This window comes from Hippocampus comes, unplaced genomic scaffold, assembly GCF_001891065.2.
Source record: "Hippocampus comes isolate QL1 unplaced genomic scaffold, H_comes_QL1_v1.1 scaffold122, whole genome shotgun sequence".
NCBI classification, from domain to species: domain Eukaryota; kingdom Metazoa; phylum Chordata; class Actinopteri; order Syngnathiformes; family Syngnathidae; genus Hippocampus; species Hippocampus comes.
Window position 1 is genome coordinate 279563 of NW_017842059.1, and position 8648 is coordinate 288210.

At 43.0% G+C, this 8648-nt stretch overlaps 1 protein-coding gene across 2 annotated transcripts in view; it reads right to left on the reverse strand.

Annotated features, from left to right (window-relative positions):
• Nucleotides 1-8088, reverse strand: part of exoc3l2b (exocyst complex component 3-like 2b) — a 24867-nt gene extending 16779 nt beyond the window's left edge. Inside the window, exon 1 of one of the 2 annotated variants that reach the window (XM_019861463.1) lies at nt 7912-8088. The gene's annotated coding sequence lies outside the window, so the exon portion shown is untranslated. Of the gene's footprint in view, nt 1-4828; nt 5051-7911 lie in introns of those variants that run through there. The other variant, XM_019861462.1, reaches the window with a different exon arrangement.
• Between the last annotated feature and the right edge of the window lie 560 nt (nt 8089-8648).

Sequence of the window (8648 nt, forward strand, 5' to 3'; positions counted from 1 at the left end):
TGTCTGCATATGTGTGTGTGTGTGTGTGTGTGTGTGTGTGTGTGTGTGTGTGTGTGTGTGCGGATGTTGTTGTCATGTAGTCAGTTTCCAGTCTCACCAGCGCAGGACACATTGCTGCCGCCAGAAATAGACACACACACACATGCACACACAAATACACACACACACACACACACACACACACACACACACACACAGATGTGTCAATGTAGAGCGGGAAACGATTGCGCGGCATGGCTTCCATAAATACCCAACAGCCCCGGCGGCAGGCCAGGAAACACACGCCGAGCTACCGCGCTGTTTTCTTCAAGAGGGTCGCAGGGCATCGCGGAAGCGTGCCGACACAAACAATGAAGCGGAAAGGACAGCGATAGTGTGAAGGACATCAACAGACGGCGGGGTGGAGGAAGGGGTCGCCACTGAGACGCTCCGGGTACCCGCCGGTGGCAAACGGCCAGGGGTGGCCGACGTACGGGGATGGTGGAGGTAATGTGTTTATTTGCCTGTTTGAGGACCCCAACAATCACCAAATCGAAACAATTTTGGCAAGCATGTGTATCTTGGTGGGCGGCACGGTAGTCGAGTGGTTAGCACGTTGACTTCACAGTGCAGAGATACCGGGTTCAATTCCAGCTCCGGCCTTCCTGTGTGGAGTTTGCATGTTCTCCCCGTGCTTGCGTGGGTTTTCTCCGGGTACTCTGGTTTCCTCCCACATTCCAAAAACATGCATGGCAGACTGATTGAACACTTAAAATTGTCCCTTGGTGTGAGTGTGGGCGCGAATGGTTGTTCGTTTCTGTGTGCCCTGCGATTGGCTGGCAACCGGTTCAAGGTGTCCCCCGCCTACTGCCCGAAGACAGCTGGGATAGACTCCAGCACCCCCCGCGACCCTAGTGAGGATCAAGCGGTTCGGAAAATGAATGAATGTATCTTGGTATAAATTTAATTTCAGTGGGCCACAGCAGAACTACTCCCAAAACTCATTCGGTAGCGCTCCCTGGGAAGTTAGAAAAAAAAATTGCCCACAACAACAGTTTTATAAATCACCACCAAATTCGGTGGCCATGTTTATCATAACCGGAAGGCAACCTTTTTGGTTTGAAGCAGCCAATACTGGTGAATTTGGCCTTTGCACGTAAATTTGAAAAAAAAAAAAAAAAGCCTCCAACACCATTTTCATCAATCAACACCAAATTGGGTGGACATGTTGATCACACCAGGATGCACCAAAAACTCTCAAGGTCTCATGCAGGAAATGGAAAAGCAAGTCAACTGTTATGGTTTGAGACAGCTGTTTTAGTGTCTGTTTGGTCATTCACACAAAGACTCAACGAATTATCCTCCCACACCAGTTTCACCAAACCACATGAAATTAGAGGGCCATGTCTGTCATGACAGGACCCCATGAAAAAGTGTCAACAGCCATACCCGAAATTGAACAGGATGTTGACCATTTTGGGTCAAAGCAAATTCCTTCAGTACTTTCCCTGCTGGAAAGTTTGAAAAAAAAATAGCTATCGACATCTTTCAGCAACGGCCAAGAAATTTGATGATCCTGTCTATCATAACCAGATGCATTAAAAAGTGTGAAGAACTTTACTTCTGGCTCCGTATGAGAGGCCAAGGGGTTGGCATCTTCCAATGTGACAACACACAAATAGGAAATGAGGAAGAGAAGAAGATACCCAATCAGACGGCAGCCCACACCTCAGCCTTGACCTGCTCAACGTGCAGGTGTGTGTGTGTGTGTGTGTGTGTGTGTGTGTGTGTGTGTGTGTGTGTGTGTGTGTGTGTCTATGACTAATGACAGTGCAGATAAGCCGCCGATGTCAAAGGAAGCAGTCGGGAACACACAAGAGGCACAAATAAGTGATAAGCGCTTCCTGTAAACTCCATCATCACTTCCTCTTCAGTGCTCATTTTTTATTTGTGCAGCAAACATATAATGTGGTGCCGCATGTCATGTGACGTGGGAAAGGGACTTTTCAGTCCAAGGGATGCCTCCTTTTGTTGCAAGGGCAATGAGGATGATGCCTTCTAGGAATGAAAGAATTTCGACTAAACAAGAGCCAAATAATAACAATTCAAGCAAAACATAAACGAACAATCATTCTCGGTTACACTCACAGCTGGGGACAATTTAGAGAGTTCCATTAAGCTGCCATGCATGTTTTTGGAATGTGGGAAGAAAGAAACCCGGAGAAAACCCACACAGGCATGGGGCAAACATGCAAACTCGACACAGGAAGGCCAGAGCCGGAATCAAACCCTGCACCTCTACATTGTGAGGCAGTCGTGCTAACCATTTGTCCACCCTGCCGATAAACCACTACAAATAAAATGACTCGTTCAGGTGAATATTGTGCCAATTTATGCAAATTTCCACTCTCAAATGGAAAATACCATCATAATCCCAGGCAGCAGTGCACCACATGATGAATGGAGCCTGCAGGCTGAAATTCCACAAGGATCAATGAGTCATTCTTTGGGATCTTTGGTGACTTTGCCCAAAGAAAAATATCTGCTCAGCAATCAAAATGTGAGCAAAAACATCTGTGACCAATCCCATAAGTCACATGACCGGAATGACGGCAACATTCAGCAAGTCTGTCATGTTGAGCCTCGGTGATATCACAGGACAACATACACTGCCCACAATCACTGTCTGTACTGTAGATTGCATCCAGGAGTGATCAACTGTCAGTCATTGAGCCTGGGTCAAAACTATGTGAAACACTACTCTCCCGTAGAGGGTGTTCACCTTGTGCAATCACATGGTCTGAGCTGTTTGTTTTTCCTTTCCCTCTCAAAATGTTTTTTGGGGAAAAAATGAGTTGTACAGGTTGTCGATCGCATTAGGGGAGAAAAAGTTTGATGTGATTTTTTTTTTTTTTTTTTTTTAAATTGATATCACAAAAACTTGGAAGTTGAACAGGGGTGTGTAGACTTTTTAAATCCATGGTAAGTCCGTGTGTTGGCTTCAACGGCAACAATTGTGCACCCTGCAATTCATCTGTGTGTTTACAGTCGGGCGTGTCGGTGTTTATTACAGCTCAAAGTCCACATGGAGTTCGGACTGGGTGATATGGTCTCAAAATAAAATCTCAGATATTTCCGCCCCCCCCCAAAAAAAATCAAATTTTTGAGTTAAATTCACTTCCAGAAAAAGCTAATTACAATGACATTATTTAAAACTACTTTTACCTTTTTTTGTTTCTTATTGGTAATTCAAGTGACGTTGAAATAAATCAATAAACTAAAAAATAAATTAATTCATTAATAAATAGTTATCAGTGGAAAAGTGTCTTAATAATGAATACCGATAAATCATAATTGTTACCACTCACAGTGGTTTTGTAAACTAGTCAACTACGGAGGCACTAAATCAAATTTATGTACATATATATGTTTTTTAAAATTCTGACAAAGATGAATTAACGGCCGGCTGAAGCGTTGCGGATGTTAGCAGCTAGCAGTTAGCGCTGAGGTCAACAGTGAGTGCTTAGCCAACAGGGGTCACAAGAGTTCAATGGAAAGTTCTTTGATTTTCACCAGGAAGTGAAACATGCAGACATCAGCAAAGCGAAAACACCCCCAGGGGCTTTTTTCTATATTTAAAAAAAAAAAAAAACATTCATAAAGAGCTATTGAGGTCTTTCTGGCTCATTTATTCAGTCATTCAGTCATTCATTCAATAGTTCATTGCTGGACAAAAAGGCAGGAAATGGCGAGATGGAAAAAAAAATGGATGCCAAGTTTCAACTGTGTTTTCTTTCATGTGCCAGCAAATGCAGTGTAGAATACAAAAAATATCAGCATGAACATGTCATTGAATGACGGAAACACAAACGCACACACATCCACACATTTTGTCTTTCCTTGACAAGTGAGAAAATTCCTGGGAATGTTTTGTCTGAGTCATCCTACATGCAAACAAGCTCCATTGTTTATCACAGTCAATCATTTATTCCGCTGGTCAACCCGGAGTCTGTTAAACACTTTTCACAACTGCTTTTTATCAACTTTCCACAAGACACTCGTACACACCATCAGCACCAAGGACTTTGGTACACCCTAAAACAGCGTGAGGGTCACATTACCGACAGGATTAACACCCTTTTTTAAAAATGATTCTTCTTTTGGAGTCAAAATATTACAAAAACAAAAACCACTAAATGATTTTTAGAGGGGGCTATTTTTCTATTTGTTCTGATGGGACAATGTACCTCATGAATTATCCAGTTAACATTTCTGAAATCGAGCATTTGAAGGCAAACACGCCTTCGTGCTTGACACACATTGTGAGCCATTAAACTTCAATTGCTTCACACACAACAAACATCAAGTAAAAGTGTCAAATACAACTCAAGTGTTTTGATGGACGTCAAATAAAAACCTTAACCATGGCTGTCAATGATCAACATGTATAAAAGACACGTGTTCTACAATCGCAGCCAGCCAAGTTGCACATTTCAACCAAATATTAATATTAGTACTGTGCGAGTAAGAATATTCATTACATATTTACAAAAATTAACTAATCGCACACGAGCCAAACATTTCAAAACAAGCACATCAGTCCATTCTAATCATGATAATTAGAAATGTTGCGTTCACCAACCGCTAATAACTTTCAGGTGCAAATAACAATGACGTAAATATCACTACAATTATTCCCCCAAATGGAAACAGGCGTTTTGTTGCGATAAATGTGTTAAGTGAAGCGCGTCAAAAAACCTGCGCGATGTTTCGCCTCCTTCCCGCACCTGTCTTTTAAATCTCTTAATTGAAAAAAGGTGAAAGTTTGGGTTCGAACACGCTCACTCACCGCTGCGAGCCATTTTCGCGGCTCGGTGATTTAAACGTCCAAGAAAAGAAGAAGGAGTGACTGATTGAGTGAGTGAGTTTCTCGTGGAAAAGGTCGGCTCGGTTCGGTTCGGTTCCCTCGACGAAAAGGAGCAAATCAGCAGAGAGACTTTTAAAAAAAAAACACCTATGGGACTGAGAGACGTGCTGCGTTCACAGCTGCTCGGAAATGTTGACATAAAATTGAGTGACGCTGAGTGACAACTCTACTTCCTCCCTCTGGAGGTCACATGTACATGCCCGTCCTCTAAATGGACCGCGCCCACTACGCAGGAAAAGTGTGTGTGTGTGCGTGTGTGTGTGTGTGTGTGCGTGCGTGCGTGCGTGTGTGTGTGTGTGTGTCTGTGTGTGTGTGTGTGTGTGTGTGTGTATGGTCATTGAGAAGGTGATGACTGACAAGCACACAGCTACATCACACATTGACATTGCTCACACAATATTCTTGGACTTTTAACACAAGTCACTGCGCACACGTAGAATATAAGCACGCGTATATGAATGCACACAAATTTGAACACACACGCACACACACACATACGCACACACACAAACTCTCAGCTGTTCTAGAAACCCCATACACGGACACAAACATGGAAACACAAAAATATAACCTCACACAGGCTCGGGGAGTAACGGAATGCATGTACCAGCGTTATGCATTTGGGATACAACCGCCCCCCCCCCAAAAAAAAATGTATTCCGTTACAGTTAAAAAATCTAATCAGTATACAAGTACATTTATGAAAAATGTGGATTATTTTGAAGGATTACTTTTAATGCGGCAGCCTGGTGTTCCAATGGTTAGCGCGTCGACCTCACAGTGCAGAGGTACCGGGTTCAATTCCAGCCCCAGCCTCCCTTTGTGGAGTTTGCATGTTCTCCCTAAGCCTGCGTGGGTTTTCTCCGGGTACTCCGGTTTCCTCCCACATTCCAAAAACATGCATGGCAGGCTGATTGAACACTCTAAATTTTCCCTAGGTGTGAGTGTGAGCATGGATGGTTGTTCGTTTCTGTGTGCTCTACGATTGTCTGGCAACCGGTTCAGGGTGTCCCCCACCTGCTGCCCGAAGACAGCTGGGATAGGCTCTCTCATCCCTGCTCCCCTTGTGAGGATAAGTGGATCGGGAAATGGATGGATGGATGGATGGACGATGGACCGCAGTCGAGTCCTCGATCACTCGCTCTATAGACCAATTTCCCTGAATGAAGTTAAAAACTGCTCACACTATAGCTCAATGATCGTCCCACGTACGTCTAGGTTTTGGTTGGCCAACGATTAAATGAGATAGGTCACTGTCGTAATTGGTTCAGGTTGGTTAAAGTGACTTAAAAGGCATCTATCTATCTATCTATCTATCTATCTATCTATCTATCTATCTATCTATCTTGTGAGGTGTTGCCTTCAGGGACAGTTCGAAAACGCTAATATTTTCACATGGGCTTCAATCCATCCACTATTGCATCCATCATCTTTCCATCCATCCCTGCAGCATGGGGCGCAAGTGTTTAGCATGCCTTCCTCACAGTTCTTGTGCTTTGGATTTGAATTGCAGGTGCTCAGCCTTCCTCCTGCTGTCTATTGTATTTTTCCAATCTCAAAAGCCCTAACACATCAATGTAACTTTTTTTATTTTTTTACTCCCACTGAAGCTCCATAATCATGAATTGACCCAATGGTGTGTTTAACTGTACTGCAGTACAGATTAAACAACCATAGGACAGAAAAGAACAGACAACTATGTACACAATTCATATCATATAGATTTTTTTGGTCCATCATTTTGAAACATATTTGGTATAGTGTAATCCAAAAGTAATTATAAATCTTCAAGTTAAATTACTTTAACATTATGGTCCTTGGATTATTTTACAAAATACATTTTATAACAGGTAGCTCATAACTGTGTCAGAATACATTTTTAAAGGAACCCACCCAACCCTGCACACGGATATGAATACACATGTACTGTATGACGACACATACACATACAAGCATACACAAACGTGAACACACACTTGCAAGAGTGCATACACATTGAAACTAACGCACACACTTGCCTAAACCCACACACATATGAACACATGCGCACAGATATAAACGCGCAGACACATGAATGCACCCAAATACAATCTGAACAAACACACAGATTTGAACACGCGCGTACTCCATCAACACATGCATGAACATACGCAAATATAATACACACACACACACACACACACACACACACACAGATATGAATGCACATAGATTGTATAAATACGTATACACTGTATGTTTACAAATGTCTGTGTGTATGTGTGTGTGTGTGTGTGTGTGTGTGTGTGTTGGGTGAAGCAAGAATTCATCTCTGCATCTCATCTTGACACTTTCACTACTTTGCCCTCATGACATGGCTGTTGCGTAACACGTCTGCACACGCATGTGTGCATGCACGCACGCAGACACACACGCACGCACGCACGCACACACACACACACACACACACACACACACACACACACACACACACACACACACACACAACCCAACACACACACACACACACACACACACACACACACACACACACACACACAATAAAACCTGTAGGTTAGAAAAGAAGCATGCCACCTTGACACCTTGACATGTATGAGTCTTTACCCTTGACTTGAAACCGCAATTTGACAACTTGAAACCCATTTGAAAGCCTGACCCAGGCTATTTTGACATTCTAACCTTTGTTTAAAACCCTAACTTTGTCTTGAGACACTTATTTGACACCCCAACCCTTGTTAAAAGACCAAAGGAAATTTGAGACCATGACCTTTGTTTAAAACCCTCAGCATTGTTTGAGACTCTAACTAAGTCTCAAAACCTCAACCCTGATTCGAAAACTTCATTGACACCGCAACTCAGGCTTGAAGCCATACTTGATGCTATTTAAAAAAAATGCAGAATAGTCATAATGTCAGTAAACTATTCTTGGATCTGATCCAGAACCAGCCATTCAGGACTCAGTCATTCATTCATCAGCCAATTGGTGAAGAGAAAGAACTTCTTACCTTTCTTCTTCGTCTTCTTCTTGTGTTGTGATGATTAGAGGAACATTCCAAGATGTTTCCTCACGACTCCAACATTTCTCTTGCAAGTGTGTGTGCGTTTGTGTGTATGCAGGCAAAGATCTGGTCTGGGGGGTGGGGGTTCTGGTTCTGGTCCTTGTGGCCCACGTTCTCCTCTGGTTCCCGGTCGGACTCTCGGAAAGTTGTGCTACTCATTTCCTGTTTGCTTTATTTTCTAGCTTCAACAGGAAATGGTCATGCTTTCCTCTTCCTCCCTTGTTGACACACACACTCAAGCGCACGCACACACAGACACTCACGCACACGCACACCCACAAGGGTGTCTATAAATAAATGTGATGCATATACAGTCAGGAGTGAGCTAGAAATAGACAAAACAATGATGTCATCTCATGTGTGGAGCATCCCCGGGGGTTGCTACAATATACTGTGATTTGTTTGAAGGTGCAGGTGTCTAACTTGAAACCCGAACTTGACACTCTACCCCGGCTTGAAATCCAAATCTTAGACCCCCAAACTGAATGGAAATCCCAATGGAAACTCCCTCTGTAACCCTAACACAGGCTTGAAAACCATCAATTGAAACCTTAACTTTGTCTTGAAATTTAAATTTAACATCATAATTAAGACTTGAAACCCTAAACTGACGTGGAACCATAGTCTAACCCTTGTTTGAACCTAAAACTCCGGCTTATCTTTGAACTCCAGCCATGTTTTGA